At 41.3% G+C, this 22,820-nt stretch overlaps 1 protein-coding gene across 2 annotated transcripts in view; it reads right to left on the reverse strand.

Annotated features, from left to right (window-relative positions):
• tln2b (talin 2b) overlaps positions 1-22,820 on the reverse strand; it is a 79,555-nt gene that overhangs the window by 56,590 nt on the left and 145 nt on the right. The gene's annotated exons all lie outside the window — the stretch shown is intronic.

Below are 22,820 nucleotides of genomic sequence, written 5' to 3' on the forward strand. Positions count from 1 at the left end.
TTTTGCAGTATTGCTACAACATTAATAATAATCTGAATACTGTGTGTAATGAGGACATCCAGAGGCAACACTTCTGATCCACACACACACACACACACACACACACAATCAGAGAGTCTGGTTTCCATGACTTTAGAGGACATTGATTGACTTAAATCGATTTCCTGGAGAGTTACTCTAACCATAAATACTACTGGCCTAACCCTAACATTAACCTCATACTAACTTTACAACACGTCTTCACCTTAAACTTTAATCATTTATATTATGGGGACTTGCTTTTTGTCCCCATAGGAAAGACAAGTCCCCATAATGTGACTGTGTAAACAGATTTAGGTCCCCACGACATGAGTAACATCTGGAACACACACAATGTTGTATTAAAGATTGAAGTAAGCCTTTCAACACAAAGTGTTTCAGTGTACAAGCTCACTGCCCAATGGGAAATTGGTAAGCCTAACAGCGTACACGTACACAGAATACAAACACAGCAGCCTTCACTGACTTAAATAACTTTATCGTCCTGCAGTGGGCCACATTAGACGACACTGTCACACGTCTGCCTTTCACACTCAGTGTATTTCGTCCAGAGTGTCTTGTCCTGTAAATCAGGTGACTGCAATCTCCTGTCTGCCGGCGCTGCTGTCCCGGCGCTGAGCCTCTCACTCTCTCATACTTCAGTAGCCGACTGCCTGCAACCACTCGCATGCTGATTACAGTATCAAGAGCAGTGGAACGGAACATGCACTGGCTTCACTCCAACGTGCGATACACCGAGGGACTCTATCAACATTTTACATCCTCTGGCACGCTGCAAAGAACAAAATGTGAAACATAACGGCGGAGATCCACTGTTCTGGGTCGTTGAGCAGCACCGAAGATTTAGTTAGATTTTAACCGTTTAGTGCAATTCCGATTAGTTTCTCTTGCACCAGTGAGCCTAGATAATCTTATGGACATATCGGAGTGGTGTGAGTGTGACAAAAGAGTTCCCTGTTAACAGTGAGAAACCATATTGTTGCATGTGAGGAGGTTCAGGGAGAGGCCATGTTGTTGGCCCATTGTTTCCAGATCAGCGGCTCTACCCACAGTTGCCATGGCTGCTGCTGTGTCCACCTTTTCCTGGACATATGAGGCTGGACAGCAGCCACAGCCACTCTGCCCTTGGGTCCACATCTGCAACTAACCCCAGAGTTGTTTTGATATAGGGTACGCTCAGCAGTGATTTAAGGGTTTCAGGTTTTAAATGTCAAGCAGACAAGGTCAGAGAGATTTCATCCACCGTGACAGCGCTCAGCTAAATCTGTCACAAATAGGCTGCATGGAAAATATTTAGCAGACAATGACTTAAGTGCTGTCAAACTATTCAAATATTTAATTGCGATTAATCGCAATAATGTCATGGCTACCTGGCGATTCATCGCAATTAATTGCACATTTGTATCCATTCTAAATGTCCCTTGATTTCTTTTTGTCCCATTATTTTTTCTCATTTAAATGCTCTTATCAACAAAGAAAAGTGGATCGGCTTGCTTTGTGCAAATGTTTTTTTTTTATTGAGACAATATCTCTGTCACCCTGCATATTTTGAGTTATTCCTCCTCTTCTTACTGTGAGAGCCGCACAATAATAAGAGAGGCTGTGTATCAGCCTGTCCCGTGGTTTAATGTGTTGTTGCCGTGATGAGCTAATCCAAACTAAAGGAGCTAGCGGTCTTCGGAGGTCTCCTTACTACGGTTCGGGGGTCTGCCAGCTGGGTTGGTAACACTGCATACATCATTACTTGGATGTGGGGAGTGCGTCGAGAAATGATGTTGGATACGGAGAGCCCACTTGGAGACGGAGAAGCGCACAGCGCACTCAAAACGTAACGTTAGCCTACTACTCTTTGGCCGGCTCGCGTGCCTGTTGTTTTGTTTCTGGCCTAGCTAGATTCGGTATGGTGTTGTAGTTTTTCTAACGTTACTAGTTAAAAACTACAAAGTTTGCTAGGCAGAAAGTTCTTTTTGGCCAAGCAAACTTTGTAGTTAATCTCGGGATAAAAAAATTTGACGCCGTTAAAATGGGTACGCCGCTAATAACGTGTTTAACTGACAGCACTAATTAACTTTGATAAGAGTGCATCTGAGAAATGAAAATACATCGCAGTGACAGTGTTACTTTGTTGCTTTGTCGCTTTGTTGAAGGTTCTAAAAAAATCATAATGTAACATTTTGTGGGTTAAGCTGCCATGAGAGCTGGGAGAGTCATTGGCAGGTGGATTGATCCCCACAGTGCAGTTAAAAAGACGCACAAATACAAAGACAGGCTGAGGACAGAACATATAGCGAAGGCACTGAAGCATGAACCTTTTCCCTCCACTCAATTAACCAAACAGGTTACTCGAGCGTGTTCCCTCCAAAAATGATGAATGACTGGTCAAAATCAAGTCTGGACAACAAAAACGTTGAAAGCAAGCCATTCAAAGGCCAAGGCACACACACAAAAACCTCGATTATTCTGTTAACATGGGAGTACATTCCAAGCTCAGTATCACTGCAGGTCCTCGCAGCTTTGTTTTTCCTCTCAGTCAGGACCAAAGGCACAGGAGAACCAAGTGTTTAAAATGGACAGAGAAGGCATACACACAACAACTTTCCTTCAGACAAATACTGTCCACTTCAGAGAGGCTTTTTGAGGCTGTGCACGGAACGCATGCCGAGAAACTGGGTGTCTTTCCCTGAAAAGTGCTTAAAAGATAAACATGTTTTGCACAAGGTCGTCTTTTTTTTTTCCTGGTAAATTCTATTGCTAAAATCCCCCAAGTGAAGAGAGACGCTATGTATAATAATCGTATTTCTCATTTCAAGTGAAAACACCACTTCCATAATTCAATAAAAACATTAAAGGGGGGGGATGGGACGGGACCTTTAAAGTAATGTCTTACAGCATGGCCATAAAGACGAAGGGGTATTTGAAAGTAAACATTATAATAGCAGACATTTAGCCCTGTTATGCTTGCATGGCTGAGTTGATGAGTGAAATTCCTTTTTTCATTTTCTTCTCCAAAATGAAATCCTTGAAAAGACAGAAAATCTATAAAAGATGGCGCAGAAACAATAAGACTTGCAACTAGTTACTCTCCACTGCTTGGATGTGCTTTTTGCTTTTTGACCATTGTGTCAAAAAGTACTAATTATTCCTGGATTTCACACCCCTAAACATGTGTTTCTAAATACGAGAAACAAACATCTCTGGCTTAACTCTGTGTCACAAACATCTGGTTAAGTAACCACACACCCACCCACATGCAGAATGGATATCCTTAACATATTGTGCAACACAGGCTCAACTGAGAGAACCATGATGACTACTTGAAATTCTTGGTGTGCAATGCTTTTAGCACCGTGCCATATGGACCGAGGGGAAACACGGCACATCTCTGAACACAGCCTGCAGCTGGACCTATACTGTGACCGTGGAGCCACACGATACCGAGCGGAGCATGTAAGAGATACTGCCATGCCTAGTTAAGGACTCACTGTCTCACTATTTCATGCTCCACATCTGCTGGTTGCCATGGCGATGCTCAATTTGGGCAATTCCCAGGTCAGGTGGCTTCTGTCAGCTCCGGAGGAACAAATGTGGCCTTTTCTAAGCGCAGTGCAGTCTGCCAAAGAAACTAAACAATGATAAAATGCTCTGACTTTTATTAGTGGTTCTTCAGATGGTAATTGAGGGGCTTTCAATGGCTGCTCATACACACACACAGGATGAAATGTCACATTAGTCGTTTGAAGTGCATCAAAACTGCTTTCACTGAACTTGCTCCATACTTTCTCATGAGTCTGAACGGCCGTGAGTGTTAAAGATTTCAGTGGTTTCATTTATACCAGAAAATACTCAATAAATCCAGGGCAATATGCAAGACCGCTATTACTGCTGTATCACCGCTTATATGACTCAGCAAAACGAAAGTTAAAATAAACCAAAACCAACACAAGTGAAATTAACACCTCTCTCTCTCACACACACAGTCATGTTGCTCTTATAAAACACATTCACCATTTTTTACACTTTCGTTCTGCAGAAATCAGAGAAGCGTTTTTCTTTTTCATTTTACAAACTACAAAGAAGTCGCAGGACGCAGGTGTGAAAACTAATCACAAACCTAGGAGAAAATGGCTGCATGTCAGACGTCCTTTAGAATGAAATACTGGTCATTATGACAGCGTGGATACAGTTGAATAAGCCGGTGTGGGTTTCATACAAACAGAAGCAGTGGGAGCTGATCATTAGTTGCAAGCATCTGCAAAGGCGGGTCCCAGTAGCTCTGTTGGAGCCTGTGTGAGAGGTTCTTCATCTCAATGGGGAAGTCCAGAGGAAATACATAGCAGGCCAAGTGCTCCCCAGTTCCCTTCTCTTTAACCTGATTAATGTAATGAGCTTAGAGGCCGTTGCTTGCACAACATCTAATGTGGATGCAGACAAACACACCGTACTCGATGACGCTCACTGGCTGATAAATGCCAAGTGGCTCTGGCCCGGCATAGCAAAAAAAAGAACTCCTTGGCTTTAGAAGTCATTATGGTAATGGATAGGAAAAGGAAATTGCAATTTGTTTTAAGGTAAAAGCAGATTTAAGGGGTAGCCCTGAGAAAAAAACACATCAGAATGCCAAGAGAATGATGACAACTGAAACATCAATACTCCTACCTAGGTGGAATATGTGCTTGACAGAATCCCAAAGTAACGTATCACTCTTCTTTAAGTGAACAGTTCAGACATTACGCCCTTGATTTAAACGCTATATACCCAAGAGCCAATTCGGCTCATATGGTTCCTTTAAGCGGACTGCAAATGCATTCAATTGATAATATACATTAGTTACTTTTATGAACAAGATTTTGTCTCTGCATAGCAATTCTTGCTCCATTATCAATACCACTTATCCTTTGACAATCACAGGGGAACTGAAGCCAATGCCAGACAACATGAGGAAGGAAGCAGGTACACACCGAGACAATTACAGGACCAGCGCTGACAAACGAGCATTCATACTCACGGTCATTTTAGAGACCCCACTTAACCTTACTGTAATCTGAAGAGAACATACTTCACACAGAAAGGCTTTTAAAGTGGGATTCAAACCCAAAACTGAGCTGTATATGTATATGTACAGTATATATATAGATATCTATAGACTATTTTAAATACTTTAATACTGATTCGCGAGTTGTTCTTTTTCAGATTGTCTCTACAAATCTTCATTCATTCAATCACACACAGACACACACACACACCCTATTATATTATATTATATTATATAGTGAGTGTCTACAGAGACTGGAGTATTTCCAGACATGGATGAAATAGTTTATTTTTAGTTTAAGTGGTTTAGCCTACTGAGTTTACACAAACAAAAAAAGACAAATCCATCCAGTATTCACATGTGGATTTCCTGCCAGACTGTTATGCTCCAGGCTACTTTTAAGAAAGTGCATGTTCGATGAACTAACATGGGATTAACTCTGTCACACAAAGCAATGCTGTTGTAATATATATATATATATATATATATATATATATACAGGACCCTTTGCTGCCAGCTATAGCTTTAATTATGATGAACAGACTCATCATTCTCAACAGCGACTAAAGACCATTGTATAAAATACACAATAACAAGCATCTCTGCAGTTGCAGGCGTACTGAATGTCATAATAGCTACATTATTAGAGTTCACACAAACGCTTCAAATGACGGGGTAATTCATCATTCCATTAACATTGTTGTTTGTGAATGTGTACGCACACTTTAGCGGTACGACGTGATGGAACTGGACGTTTATGAATTTGCTGAAAACAGTTGACAATATCGTATAAATGTTTTATTCAACAATTAAATGTTAATAAAAAGATCTGTACCTTCTATGCTACATTATTACCCTCATCATATTATTTTATTCGCCTAGGGACCCTCTAACCAATTTAATATTCTTGCTGGAGTTCCAAGATGACTGAATTAAAGACTAACATTTTTTATTTTCGATGCTTCAGCAAAAACAGCAAGAACCCATCCTAAAGCTATAAGTGCATGTGTTCACAGGACTCAAAAGTCAGATTGCAAGCTTGTGACAGTACTTGTCATTTTCCCGTAGCGCAACTTTGCAACGCGGCATTTAAACAGCAGTGAGGGAGGTCCTGTATAATGACTGCACTCATGTGTATTCTTTTGAACTGTGCACCTCGAGAACCAACCATTTTTTGTAATTCAAGTTTATGTAGAACACTGAATAAATTGCATAAGCCGTCCTCTGTCAGCATGAAAGTTATTATTTCGACGCTCAAGTAAATAAACTTAATTACAGTATTTGTCTCCCTGCAATCCAAATCTGATACGCTGCCCACTGTAGACAAAACATCTGTTGGAGGACGAGGAAAATGTCAACAAGTCTAAAATTGAACATTGTTATTGAAACTGTGAAATTACTCGGTCCCTAAATGAATATCAAATGAAATAATAATAGTCATAGCAGTAATAAGAATAATACAGCGCAATATGACGATGAAGATATGTTATATCACTCTCATCTTCTACCGCTTTATCGGGCACTGGTGCCAATTTTCGCTGACATAGGGTGAGATGCGGGGTATACCCTGCACAGGTCGCCAGTCCATCACAGGGACACATAGAGAAGAACATGCTAAATAATAGATTTAGTGCTAAAAGAAAATGTGTTACTGACTGAACCAGTGTGGAGACAAATTTGGTGACATATCGTCGTCCTTCCTCATGCAATGCGATAATCGATAGGCCAGAGCAAATATTGATAATTTAATTAATAAATTAAGGCTCTCTCAGGTAAACGGTCCCTGCCAGTTTCACTCGCCAGGGGTCACTACTTCATGTCTCCGAAGAAGAGGGAGTTTACGGCGTGATAATCGTGGAGAAAGCTACGTTAAGAGATGCTCCATCCTCGTTCATGGAGAACTTTGTTCGCGATGTATCGCTATATGACTGTTCTGCAATACATTGATTATCGCAGAATCGCTGTATCACGATATCATTGGTATCGTGTGTGTATCATATTGTATCGTGAGGTACCCTGTGATTCCCCACCCCTACCGCTCACTGTCTCACACTGCTGCAGGTTTCTTCTCCAGTAGCCTTCAAAAGAAGAAGAGGAGGAGGAGGAGGAGAGTTGAGGATCACTGAAGTCTCACACTCTGCTACTGGTTTCTGGCCAATTTTCTAAACAAAACAAACATTATAATTCGTCACATCACTTCATCAAGCATGACAACACAATTTGATTGCACAACGGTGAATTTAACATTTTGGCTGACGGTCATAGTCAGTGGACCAGAGGTCATTCTTGATGTACGGCACAGCACTTTTCTCTGAGCGTCGTGCTTTCTTCATTAATTGCTTCATTACTGCCACACAGCGCACAACTCATTAATACTGACACACTTGTAATTAGTTAGGCGGGGCCAGTTGATAACATGAATTCTCATTATTTCTGCCATTTGACTTACTATAATACCATTTAATGATCTAAATACTCCACACTAAAACACACCTACACACATAGCTTGTTATCATCAGCCTATTCACAATGTTATTCTCATTCACAGCATTTTATTATTCACTGAAAAGGGTCACAACAAAATAAGATGGGTAAACGGTAACGATCTACCACTGAGACAGTTTTGTGGGTTTGAATTCCACTCAAAGAAAACACTACACCAAAAATAAACCTCTACAAGTCAGCACATCAAAGAGATGATAATATCTGCACAAAAGCTCCTTATCCCTTTTAAACAATGTATCCTCACTTTAGTCCACACCTCATTAAAAATCCTCCTCTTCAACATTTCTGCAGAGCATCTGGAATTATTAACTTACCATTTTATGTCACTAAGTGTTTGCCCGTGATGAATGGACAAGGATAGTAATTAAAAGAACATAGCTCAATACAGCTTTAACCGGCTTCTTTGTATGGTCACCGAAGAAAATATACTCAGGGAATTAATGAGCAATAATTGTATTTTTTTTTTTTCTTACTTTTTGTAACATCTGTTAATTCTGTTCAATTTCCTGATTTATTTTGAAATCTAGCTAATCTTCTCTCATTACAGATCACTTTACTTCCTGTCATAATTCCACCCTAATTACTTTCACCTGTATCCAATTAGCCACACCTGCAGTAGAACTACCCTCATCTTTTGGTCTCTGCCAATTCGTCGACTCAGTTTTTTTTACTACATGACCCTCGTTATTCTCTTCGACTCTAACCTCTGCTTTGGGATTTTGATTTGTTTGCTTTTTTCCTGACTGCCTGCCTGTGTTCCAAACCTTTCATACAAGTAAACCACAATTGCTGCTCTTTACTACCTGCGTCTGACTGTCCTGTGTCTGAGTCCACTCCCTGCTCCAGTTGTTACCCTCTTGTTTTGTGTCTCTTATTCACATTTTCTGTAAAATGAAGGCGAAAAATACTCTTAAAACTTTCTATTTACCGTAGGAACAAACGTGAAAAGATGTTGACACAGTTAATGATCTGGCACAGGCTGTGTCTTGTGCACCAGCAGGTGAAGTTTGTTGTTCCCCGCACTTTAACAAAAAAGAACAAAACTCGTGTGCTGTGCCATGTCAAATGGATTACAGCACAGACATTTTCCAACATAATTGAAATTCATATATTCAGTTCAGGCTGTTAGCTGACTGTAAAATGCAACCTTACAGTAACCCGGCAAAAATAAATCTGAGGAGTGAAGCACAGCACGAGTTCTACAGCATTTAGCTCAGATGAGATGATATCAGATCATATATAAGTCAGGAGGTAGACTCAGCAAGTCCACAATGTTTCTTCTAAAAGAAAACACAACACACACTTAAAATGGTTTAGTGGGGTAAAGGTTTAAACCACACAACCAAGCACATGATTTGAAGACCAAAATAAAGGCATCTCTCATAGTAGATAAAAAAAAAAAAAAGGAGCAAAGCAGTAATGTGCTTGGGGCACGAGAACAGATTTTCAAATGGTCCAGCAACATTCAGTGCCTTATTATAGAAATGCACTTCACGCTTTTAAATGCATTTGCTCCAGACTTGACTAGATGAACGGATCAGATGCGATGCTGATGTTGCTCTTGGAAAATGATATCTAAGGCATTTGGTCCTCACACTAGCATTACCATACCTCAGAGGAAACCCAGTGAGTTCAAGTTCAAAATTTCTCCAGATGAAGTCCCAAAACAAGACAAGACTGTGCCTTACAGTGAGTTAATGGCAACGCTTGGCATGCAACCCTCATCACATGCCTACACGAAAAATCCTACGATATCATTACGAACGGATAAAGAAGGATTAGACAGTGAAACATCCTTAAAACGGCCCAAAGACATTAAATGTAGAGTGTCACTGTAAAACAGAGATCTACTGAGTTCCACACTTTTGGGACAGATCAAACATATTTTTCTTTCTAAAGAATAAAAGTCATTTGTTGATCATTAAACTTGTTGGTGAGTACTATTATTATTGTTTAATTTGATTAATTTCTTACAAATCAGCAAATTGGTTAATTAGAGGTTTTACCATTGAACAACACACTTTGTGTTAGATAATTTAACTTTAATTTGACAGTATTCATATTGAAAACTACAGTTTATCTTTGTAATAATACAAACATGCATAGGAACACCATGCAACAAATAATATAGTATTTATCAACCAAAAAAAATGCTGTTTTAACAATCATGTACACAGTTAAAGGAATGAAATTGTTTGATGCTGGTGTTTAGTCATTCTGCCACCGATGGGGGGGGGAAAGAGTCAGAGAGACTGCAGGCTCTGGGTGAGCACATGGTCAGGCAAGCATGGCGGCAGGCAATGAATTCTGACCTCCTCTGTACTTTAATAACCGCACAAACCATCCATTTCTCTGCCGCCTCGGCCACAACTCTCTGACAGCGGTAGTAACACCCGACTCATTGGCAGAGACGTGTGGGAGAAGCTGACAGCCTCCACATCCAACCCTGGTTAACAAGGCAAAAAAGTTCTACTCCACAGATCTGAAGAGAAAGAGGGGAAGCTCTCGCGGTACTCGGCACCAGCTCTGCTGGTCTCTCTTAAACTTCCACATCCAATTGTGAGGCTGAACACACACCTGTGACACTCCACTTGGATGCGGATTCTTTAATCTCTCCTTTTATATGACATTGTAATGTAATCGCCCTCTCGCTACCCAGGGAGCAGCCAGGGAGGCAGGAAATGAAATCAATGCTGTGTCTCTGCACTGGGTTGCACTTCATTAGCATGGGCACTACAGATGTAGCCGTAAATCTGATTTATGAAAGGGCAACGAAGGAAGCGCCACCGACAGACGGAGGAATTCATAATAGCAACAGATAGAGACACCTAATGTCTTGTGTTTTACCACGTTTTTACAAATGTGTGAAAGACCCAAGGAGAAGGAATAAAGAGCGGTCACTGGTGCTTTGTAAAGTACGATTAGTGTCTGATTTTCTAAGCTTTCAGCTGATCTCAACTAAATACCATTACACAAATTCATTAGGAAGTGTATGACTATAACCAGAAAAGGCAGGTAGACGACATATGACCAGTGACTAATTATTTCAGGGCATACAGTACGTAACACAAAAATCAATTATAATTTCACTGCATTCATTCTCACTGCACTCAGTGTGTTCATATGTCAGTTTGATTGGACGTGTTATAAATTAAAAATGATTGTGGATGTTGAAGTCAGCGTTTCAGTTAAGTAATCTGGGCCTAATAGGGTTCAGTCTTAATCCTTAATTTTGAATATCCTTTGTGACAAGGTACAGTGCATGTGACGTATTATGGGCATTAACACAAACAATACTTAATGCTAATACTTAATGCTAATATGAAGTAGGGCTATATACTAATTGCAGGTCCTGGAATGAGCTGCATGACATTTATAATAATTTATAATATCTCTTTTGTCTTACTTTCTTTTAATTACCTCCTTTTAACTTTTATAGTCGTGAGTTTTATATCTCAAATTGTCTAATTTCTCTAACTATTTGCACTATCTATGCTGCCTATCTTGACCAGGACTCCCTGAAATAAGAGACTGTATATCTCACTGGGACGTTCCTGGCTAAATAAATAAATAAATACAATTACATTCAAATATATGATGGCAAATATTGCGACAGATGCGGATCATAATCTTTTAATGTCACTCATCAGTTCGTTATTTACTGTGTTGGAGCGTCATCACATGAGGGACCATCAAAAATATTAAATCCCACGATAAAGCAAGAACTTAATGATAATTGTTTCCAACTTGCAAGTGTCATTTCTCTTTCAAACTGGCTTAGAACAACCTCAAACAGAGCTTTGTTTTTACAATTTGCTAATTGTGTTGTAATCATGAGGAAAAGTCATCAGCAAGACTTCTAAATTGAAAGCTCTCCTTTGATTAACAAGCAATGCAGCATATGTGGGGTACATCTGGCCACCAGCTGTGCAATGACCTCAGCCTTTTGAGGTCAGTGGGTTAATAACCTTCTGGAGTGATGACATCTAATCCTACGGTAGCTATGGAGATGTTATGGAAAACTTGCAGCCCTGTATAGCCGTACAGTTGGTTGTTCAGCGAAGAACCACTGATATCGCCCCTCCCTCCCCCATTTCTGAAAAACAGAGATTCCAAATGATTAGTTGTGCACTCCCATGGGACCGGGAAGCCAAGGAAGGGGGATGTGTAATTCAATTAGTCCCATGGTTCTGCACCAAAGGGGAGCAGACATATCCATCTCATTGTGACATGCAGGACGTGCAGACCCGGTACGTGCACAGAAGATACCGACAGCGAATCATTAGTGCCGTTAGTTTGAATGAAAGACAATTCCACTCGTTAAAAAGACGAAGAAACGCTGGACTCTGCGCACCGTCGACACAGAGCAGCTCCGACCGATGGTGACTGTGAGCAGAGCAAGCTGCCTAACATGACAAGCCAGCGACATTTTAAGCCAAGTCTCTGAGCTTGTGCCATGTGTCGAGGACACTGTCTCCCACTGAAGCTGCATACAGATCACTCTTTCAGAGCACAGCCTCCTCCAATGTCTCTTTGTCCCTCCTCCCAGTCGGGACTTTATACAGCTTCACAGAGCCTCACTCCATGAGATTCCTGTAATTTATGATAGCCTTTTCACTGGCACAGGGAAATCAAATCAGACTGTAAATACAGTGCATGTTTCCCAGTATGAGCTCTTCACACAAATAAACGGCAGATATCCTGACAGTCATTAAATAACAGCATCAATAATCCCACATGTGGCAGGGCTACATTTGATTTTAGGTTATGAAAAGGGCAGAAAGCACGAGTAATGAATGAGACACAGGGGCAACAAATGAGTGAAAGGAAACAATGACTAACGGGAAACCGGGCAACACGTCAACCTACATCATAGGATCACCAGTCTTGGTCATTTGTATTCGACCGACCTTTGACACCTGATTATGTAATAGGACACTATACCCGCCAGACTGAGTGGAAAGCGTGTTATCTCAACCTATAACCCATCAGGGGCGGCATGTCCAGCGTGGGTGGGCAGTTTCCCCACTTTGCCGCAGGTCCATCTATCTCATTTCTGGGGAAACTGAAGACTAAGCATAGGGGGAAGCCAGCAGCTGCCATGTAGTGGAATAAACAGATGGTAACACAATGGCAAGAAATTAACACTGTATCATTTTAAACATCTACACAGCATCTTCAATTAGGCGGGGAAGATAACCGTCTGCAACTTCAACACTTTTCTTGTATTCAATTTCAGAGAATTGCACCTCTCAGGCTTTCCCCTTGTCTTGATGATTGTTGTCTATCTGGTTTGTTTCACATTATATATTCTCTTAGAAATAATATGCAAGAGCAGCAAAACTGCAAGCACTGCCGGGAAACTGCCCACAGCCATCAGTACGAGAGAGGCTTCTTCGTGAAAGTAAACACTGCTTATTGCGCTGGAGCCTTCTAAATAATGATAAAGGTATAAAGCATATGCAATAACAGCATGAAACATTTAGCGATGCAAGGTCGTCACGAGCGAAACGACAGACAATATGAACGTTTCAGCAGCAAAAGCTTTTTTCGAAAATGCCATGAAATGAATGGAGAAAGATGTTGAAAATGTCCTCTGTTAATCCAAATTAACAGCGTTCCCTTCGCCTATGCCAGGCGCACTGATAGAAATGATCAAAACTTCTTAAATGGAAGTTAAATATGCTTCAGGATATAACTTCACTAATCAAAGCAACTGAGCCAATGACTGCACAGCCACCGCTGTATGCAATTAATATTTCAATCATTTATTAGAAGTCCAGATAGTGCACTTTGACCAACTCATTCAGCGTAAGTGCACGGAGAAGCTTTCATGGACCACATGCAAGCACATGCAGATTTGCCCTATTTATAGCGGCGTACATTCATTTCATGCTGCGTATACAACGGGCAGGACATCATGATCAACAAAATGATGGCCACTTGTTCGGGTGGTTCGCCGACTCCGACATTCAGATTCAGAGCTGCGACGTGAACTCAACAGGGCCTCCGTAAATAACACCATAACTCTATCGAATAACGGTTGTACGGCACTGCACAGGTTCATAAGCAGGTGTCACAACAGACTTAAATCAGAGAGCATAATGAAGGTAAACAGCCGGTACTGGCTGTCTTTGTCGACTGTGCGAATGTGCCGTCTTTCATCGTCTGATGATGTAAACATACCTACTTTTCACCACAGCATTATTTAGTTATTACTGAAGGCTAAGACGTATGGTATGGTAAAGTATTGATTATATATATATATTGAGATAGATTAAATTAGAATCTGCTCTGAGGAAAGTCCAAGATTAAACTGTAGTTTTTGTTCTGACAGAAGACCAATCACGAACCCACCGTGACTCAAATTGAAGAACGCCAAGAATTAATGTCGCATTCGATTCAGAGGATCAGCGCGCGGGCTCGGGTTGCATCAACACATTTATGAGGGACGGACAGATGCAACTGTTATCCTATAACACAAAATGTTACTACATGAACTATAATTAACTGGGAACCTTTGGCAAGCGTTTGTCCTTCAAAGACTCTCCAGCATCTTAAAAGGGCTGCAATCTGTAATAGTCAAGTGAGATCTGACAAGCAATACTTTATACATTCACTTCATAAAAGGGAGTTCAAAACGTTCCCACATGTTGCAACAGCCTAGAAAATCATAAGCAGCCTAAATAAAATAATTACATTTATATTCTACCAGTTCAAAACCACATGTCTGACAGATACGGAGTCTTCTCTTTGGCGGTGTGGGGTCAAGCCGTAAACACAACATGAGCATATTATCACCCAATTATGTTCTTACCGCCAACATGTGAGCTGCCTATTTACAAATCTTGGAGACTTTTATATGCCACGGGAAACTGATACCACTCTCCTCCATCCCTTTTAACTCCGTTTTGTTCTTCACAATCACCTTATGACTGTATGTGAGAGAGAGAGAGTGGCTCTTCAGCAGTTAAATGCTCCATCATTTCCACTGAAAACAGTTATCTGCTGCAATTAAATAAATAAATAAATAAAAAGGTTTCGTAGTGCAGCTTTAACAATAATAAGCTGACAACCTGTCACTACATTTTGGAAGATCCGTCTGTGTAACTGTCATTAATACGGTTAATATCGGGTAATAAAGAGCATGCTGAAGAGAAAGTTCTGTTTTCAGTTTAAGAATTCACACGACTGGTGAAATACAAAGTTCTTCTTCCCCATGATTCTGAACAGGAGGCGTATATATCTGGGCTATGCTAAATCTAAATTTACCCCAGCCACCCCGCCAATGATCATCTTAAAAAAGCATTTATATGAGCATCCCTACAAACTCCTGAGTCAACTTAATCATTCAATTTCCAAAAACAGAGCAATGGATGTAATCCTATAGCCATTACCTTCCACTGAGGGTAACCAGAGATTCTCTCTGCCCTTAACACAAGGTCACTGCACTGCTGACAAGCTGAATATACAAGGCTAAAAAAACACAATCACTTATACAGTACAGCTTCCACTCGCTAAATGCACTTCGGCCAGGCCAATACCAAATCATTTCGACATGAATGTGTCAGAGAGCAGAGCAAAGACGTCCACAGTTGTTGTTTTTTTTCTTTGAGGCTCAAGGTGCTGACACAACATAGCTGTGAGCCGGAGAGGAGAGCAGCGAAAGCACGAGAGGGGTGAGAGAGAGGGTGAGAGAGAGGGAGAGAGTTCTCGCTCGGTCAGCAACCCTCACGTCTGCAGAGGATCAGGGCAGAGGATGGCAGTAATTTCAGTGCTACTCTTCAGACAGGAGAGTCCTTTCCCCGAGGCAGTCACAAAATCTGCCTAACAGCTGCTGTACACGCAGAGGACCCACTGGCCCTCGATTAACCTTGACCAAAAACTCAAATCCACAGCAATATGATTGTGTTTACTTTATCTGTCTGTTATTCATTCTCAGCTCCGCCCCCCCCCAGTGTGGCTCGCCTTCACAATCCTCTAAACATCTCCCACCATCATGGACACTAAACACACCAACTGGCTTCATTTCAGACGATGCAAGTTGACTCAGCTCATCAGATGATAAATGTCCTCCCTGTGCTGAGGTGCAGAGACCCCACCACTCCGCTGCATTTGGCTGTGATGTATCATTGATGAGGATCAATGGCGAGAAGCTCAATCACTAGGATCTCTGCCCCGCTGTCATTGACCTCTGGATCCTGTGGCGTTCCTGAGAGACCCCCTGCCAAAGAAAAGGACTCCCAGCATGCTGATGAGGGCGGCAAAATCACAAGAGCCTTTGAAACTACACCTCTAATGTGTTTGCTGTGTGATACTAGCCACTCCCCCCCAAAAAAATAAATAAATCATACAGTGGTAGTACTGTATACTAAAGCTCTCAACATACACAGTGAACTCTGTGAACTAATTATAGCTCTAAAGTTCCTTATGAATGAAGCAATTCATAAGAATTTCAATAGATAATATAATAAGTCACAAGAGACAGCGACTGCAAAACAAGACCACATATGTTTGCAGTCTCTTTTTGAGTGTGACCTCATCTGCTCCTCTCAACAAAGACAAAGTTTCTGGCAGCTCGATACAGAAAAGTGTCCACAATGGAGTCAAAAAGAAAAGCTGGGCAGGTTACAACAGAGTGACAATTCACTGTGCAGCCATTTTAACTGAACAGAGAGTGTATTCCACAGATAACGTGACCATTTAAATCCAAAGTGGGCACTGAAGATTGTAGAGTACATGAGCTTTGCTTGTACTCGAGTGGAAAAAGAAAAAAAAAAAAAAATCACATGGATTCTTATCGTCGCTTAGACTTAGAGACACAGAGAAACGGACAAAGCCGAGACAAAAACAGTATTAGTTCAGCTACTCTCCCTTTCCAGAGGAGGCTGTATATCACATGACTCTTAGCACAGCTGTCACATGATCTTTCCCCACAGATAATCACTTTACCTCAGAGAGAGGGGGTCATATTCCTCGAGAAACCTGGTCATTCTTTCTCTGAAAAACCAAATCAGACAGGTTTTTACTTCACAGACGATTTCATGTCTTTTCCAGCAGGAACATCCTCTCGAAAGTAGAATTGACTTACACGTTGATTCACTGCCGAGCGACAGGATGAAAACAAGTAAAAGGCCTTCACATGCATTTTGCACGACAGCAGACGATCATTGTTTCCCTCTGATGCTATTCAGGTATTAAAACCCCCATCAAAACACAGACGCATACAGAGAGCAGAAAAAAAAGAATATTCAACGATTTAAGAGCAGCCAAAGACTGGTTCAGACTAAATCACACAACTTCTGTCTTTTGCCACTAACCCGATTTGGAAGTGTGTACCGTGCGCTTGAAAGTGAAGGTCAGACCTGTCAACCACTTCTTCTTCAAAGCGGCATCTCGTTTGACCTACTGATGAGGAGTGCCACAGGCTGTTCCGCCACTTCTGCTGGAATCTACTTAGTATGACCCACTTTCTTTTGAGTAGGCATGCCCATCAGTGGCACAGTCCATTAGTTTAGAGCCCATGCACACTGAATGCACTATATCACTCTCCACTGCCAAGCTTTGTGAGGAAAGTATACAGTTGTTTGTGTTACCGTCCGTATAATCCTAATAATAAATGCTGTAAGGCAGATAGGTCTACTTTTACTCTACACATTAGTAATTATGATGCAAATTAAAAATCAGCAAAATTTTATTATTTTCCACTAACATGCCACATGAGAGCAGATACTGTAGATAAATGTAGGGAATCTGATTCAGTTGAATATTTCATTACATTTGAGGACAGCCTTAGTTTAAACGCGAAAACACATTTTCAGATTGACGGCAGGGAACCTATGCATCTACCTCTTGTTCAACAGCAACAGCTCTGGAGGCGAGCCAGGCCCTAAAGAGCCTGTGATCACAGAGACAGCGCAGCAAAAAAAACAAATAACAAAAGAAACCTAGGAGAGCTCTGCTGTGTTTCCTTGTTACAGGCAAAAAAACAAAGGCAGGGTCACGGTGACAGCATGGGGTGTGTTTTAGTTTCCACCTCCCACACACTCATGCATTAAATATGGTTCAACAATCACACTCTGGAGTAACTTGAAAAACCCTGAAAGCGCTCCCTCCCTCCAACTCCCAACATTTCCTGGGGAATTCCGTCCAGGAACGTATTCCCGATGACGGAGCAACTGTAACAGCTGACAGGAAAATCACGTTCTCATGAAATGAACAGCCCAGGAATAAAGTTGACAACTTGACTTCCACACTTTGTAGGTCAAAACATGTAATGGAATTGCATGACACTTTTTTATTTATTGTACTGCTAAAAGAAGTCTTTATCTGGTTTGCAGGGTGTGAATTAACAAGGACTAAGAGCACTTCATGAGAGCATGCAGCGCGTGTCAAGGTCATGTTTAAAACTTGGGATTCCCGGTAAAGTAGGTGCTGAAAGTGTGAACTTAACTGTGTTGTAGCAGAGATAACCGTAATAGCCTCCCATAATATAGAATCACGGCGGTAATGGCCTCCTCAATAGCAGGCAATGAGTGGGAAAAAGGGCACCATTTAAAAAGTGCTTAGCTTTAATTACCACTGCGTAGGGAAATAGCAGTATTTAATATTTCACAAGACTCAAAAGAAAGACAATATCATCAACTTCTAAGCGTTTAAGATTCATTTGGCACATACATTACAAACTGGCCAATCTTGGTTTCATAACCTTGGGTCGTGTTGTGTTTGATAACACAGCAAGGCTTTATCAGCGGCCCCTGGCTGATGAATACTGCATGTGAGCTTGTGACTTTGGTGGAGATGTGATCTCATTTTATCAGTGAACTGTGTGGCTTGTCGATTCTTAAAGGGTGCCTTTACTATTGTGTGAAACATGAGCAAACAAAGGCCTCGTGAATATCGTGAACCAACAGGTGCATAAGAGTTAACAGTTAAAGCTGGGTACACACAGTACACAATATTTGCCCACTTTTACCCACGATTCACAGTTGGTCAGCACTCGTCGGGGACAGTCGACACGGCTAGTTGGCACAAAAGTCTGTTAGTATGATAGTAAGACTCAAACTGACAAGTGTGTGATGGTAAAAGACCCGACCCGACCTCAGTCACAGTCAACCAAGCATTTTTTGAGCGGACTCGATGTAGTGTCTACTGATTACCGACCTAACTGCAAACACATGCTGCCAACAGCCAATGAAAAAGAGTGGGCGGGACACAGGACGAAGCGGGAATATCTGAACGATGACGCCAACATCGACTCCTCAGTGACACCCATACGTGCCTTTTCTTCTCAGAGCAGATAGCTGCACAAACAACAACAAACCGTCTTCCGCGAGAGCGCGATGTGTTCAGTTGACTTCCTTTGGTTTGACACATCATTTACTGCGTGATCCCTCATCAGGTGCAGCCGTTCTAAAGAAATCTGTTGAAACCAGTCGGTTAGCGTGTGCTCCAAGTCTTTTCAAAATCGGTAAAGACGTGTGAAAGTTGTGCAGTTTGTCCCGAGCATCAGTATTTCCACAAAATAATAAATCTGAATGCCCCAATGTTATGTACCCTTTCTTTTACATAAACTCTGTCCATCCAGAGACCCAAAAAAGACAGATAGATTCATTATATGCACGCACACACCACCAGGCAATCTGTCATGGCTAGTCAAAACACAAAAGCATTAATCAGAGAAAGGTGTTTGTGATTCATGAAGCCTGTCCAGCACTGACAAATATTCTCTACTCGTATATGTTGACAGTTGGGCATTCAGCAAACCTTTTATATATTTAACGGGGCAACAACTTTTGTGTTCCTAGCGGTTCCGTTCGATCACTATCATTAAGATGCTGCAGAAGCTCGTGTCATAATAAGCAGCCCTGCCAGAAAAATACAATAGATCCTAAGTGAATGCTTTTCTGTGCACTGTTTTGGATTCAGAATAATGTACTTCTTAGGTGTCACAAATCAAGTTGTCCCAGTGAAAAAAAGAACTAAACAAACTGTAAAAGCAAGGCATATAGGGGACCGGTTTTTCTATTGTCATTAAAAATTCCTCCAAGCATAGCCAGCAATAAAATCTGTATCTAGATCCATATCACACTTTACCTGTTTATAACTATATATTATTTTATAAATAATCATTTCAAGACAGACACAGTGAAACCTGCCCACAATAAGCTTAAACACGAACATGTTTGCATGATGGTGGGGTGTCAACATGTGTGATAAATTTTAGAGCTGAAACGATTAATCGATAATTAATCGATTGCTAAATTAATCGACTAATTAGTTTGAAGCTTTTTTCATGATTAAAACAAGATTTGCGATCGTTTAAGCTTCTTAAATGTGAAGATTTTCTTCATTTCTTTGCTAACAATGAAATCATTAAAAGTCAATCATTTGGTTTGTGGACAAAACAAGACATTTGAGAACATCATCATTTCCGGGTTTGACGAACACCGATCAACCTTTTTTAAGGTTTTCTGATATTCTGAACACCAAACGATTAATCGAGAAAATAATCGACAGATGGATCGATTATGAAAATAATCGTTAGTTGCAGCTCTAATGAACTGCACAGATTTGGTCCTATTAAAAGGTACAATAAAGACCTCCATCCATTACATCTAAAGCTAAGTATAGCATAACAGTGGTGATGTCTGATTAACCGTCAACATCCAACCTGCTCACATGTGAGACTAGAGTAATGTACGCTCACTAGATAGTAGGGATGGGTCAAAATAACAATTTGGTGCCATATAAATCGCCGCCCTTCCTCGTGCTATACGATCATCGATAAAAATATTTAACTAAATGAAGGCGATCCAAAGTAAACAGGCGTCACGAAACTTGGGCGGAAGTCACGTGGCCTAAGAAGAGGGAGTTCACAGCGGAATAATGGGCGGAGAAAGCTAGGTCACGATACGCCTCATCCATGTTCAATACATACACCTTATCCATTTTATTCTCTATGTGGTGAATACATAGAGAAATCCTGCCCTTTTAACCTGTCACGGACGTTTTGTTTTCTTCAGTTAGACAGATATCGTGATGTACCGCTATATGATTGTATGGCAATAAATGAATGATCGTGAGGTACCCTGTGATTCCCACCCCTTACTTAATAGTCAGCATTTACTTGACTGACATCAACAAAAAGAGAGAGAGAACCTACTGTCCTGTATCAACAATATAAACTCACTAAGAGAAACTAAACATCCTGCATGGTGATCCAATATTAGCAGTTTTTCGCCATGGTTGTGCTTTTAGATACACTATGCAGGAGCTCATTTAACATTTCCTATTGTGCATGCGATGAATGTTTTCACCCCGCACTGACTGGTACCTTATAGTACCATTAGGGAGTACATTTCTACGGGTAGGGTACTCCCAGTCAGACTCAATCCCTGTGTGCGTCAGCCGTGCCTTGCTGTATAAAGCTTTAAAGAGGCAGCATGACCTTTAGTTACATCATCCAAGTAAGAAAAGTTTCCTTTATTTGACCCTCACTTTGAAAGATGCCTCTCACAATAAACTGTCAGCTGCTTCACACAGCGGAGTTTTAATATTTCAAACAGTTGTCCATGGCAGCCAAAAGCTTCCTTCCTTGGATGTCAAAAGAGAATAATAGGAATCCATCGCGTGGTTTGATATGAGTGAGTGAGCCCAGTTCTCGCACAGTTGTTCCTCAAAAGAATGCACTCAGGTACTGGGCTGGAACAACATTTACTGGGCCTTTCCTGTGTGAAACAAGCACATGTCACAGCTCATAAAGTACGCCTTCACAAGTGCATGTGTGAGGCAGGAGAGGCTGCCTGTTAAGCAGATATGTCCTTCATTGGGAGCAAGCACAGCCTCCCTGCTGGTGTCTTGGAGACAGTAAAAGTTCCATAGCCAGGTGAGTGTGTCCTCTGATCTCGGCACACAAGACAGGTTCCTGACAAATGATTTCCTCTTGGAAAATATCGCTTTTATCACCAGGAAAGAGGATTGCAAAAAAAAAACAACCCTAAACCAAACTGGCCATTATAAACTGTCATCCATCTACAGTGCCCACATTTATTGCAAACCAGAAGTTAGGTTTCCTTTGCAATTTATTGCCATGGAAACCTAGCTATTGGTGTTTCCATCAGTGCACACATACCTGAAATGCAAATTGACATTTTACGATCTAGTGGTGGAGACTGCAAATCGTAACAGACGATGGACTCATTCGTTTAGCCCTTGCTTTCCCACATGCATCAGAATGATGGTGGCCTTAGCAGACCAGAAAGGATGTCGCTCTACTTCGTTAAAGCAGGAAGTTTTTTCTTCAAAAAGCAAAACACAAGATCTGTTCGTTCAACCCGCTGGAGAAACATTGCAGTGTGAGATGGCGGCCTGCGTAAAATGGAGCCTTGCCTAAACATTACCTGGAAAAGGCTTATTCTAAGGCTACAAGACCAAACTATTTTTTTTACTATTTTTGTGCAAATAAACCACTTAAATGTAACACATTGGACCTAGGTCGTGCTTTATTCCCTGTTGTCCTTGCACTTATTTGCAATTACATTCTCCCTTCCTTTAAAAACCTTTAATGATATTTCAAGATTTTTCATTGGGGAGTTTTTGTTTGTGCGCAAATTGAAAACATACATAAAAACTGGCTAATGGAAACCAACCTATAGGTGGTTAGGCTTCATCCCTGCCTGCCCTTTTTTTTTTTTTTTTTTCTTACAGTCTCACATCATGTGTGCTAGCTTTAGAGCAGATCCAAGAACATTCAGGTCAAGTCCAAGTTACTGTACAGCACATTTCAACACAGAGGCGGGCATTATGGTATTAGTTGCTCATTTCAAAATCACAAACATTTAAGAAAAATGCAGCAGCAGCAGCAGCAATGCCAAACAAGTAGGTCAATCCATCTTGTTCTTCACCTCTTATCTGTCAATGTCAAAAGCAGTCAGTCACATTATCAGGCGAGGAAAGAGACTTGAGTGGCTGATGGTAACAAGGCACCAGATGAGGCTCGAGCGGTCCTGGCGTCCGAGGGAGGGACACAGCAGAGGCGGCAGGATGGAGCACATCACACCGACCATGAGAAAAGGTCTACATATGAAATGTTTTCAGCGCCCCTGCTGAGCCCACACCGAGTCCGCCTCCTCGTAGTGAGTGTGATTAAAAAGGGGGGGTGGGAGAGGGGTTTGCACAGCACAGCACCTCCAGCAGCAGCAGGCGCGGCGATTTAAGGAGCAAACAAACACAACTTACACGG

The sequence above is a fragment of the Solea senegalensis genome, linkage group LG10, assembly GCF_019176455.1.
Source record: "Solea senegalensis isolate Sse05_10M linkage group LG10, IFAPA_SoseM_1, whole genome shotgun sequence".
NCBI classification, from domain to species: Eukaryota; Metazoa; Chordata; class Actinopteri; order Pleuronectiformes; family Soleidae; genus Solea; species Solea senegalensis.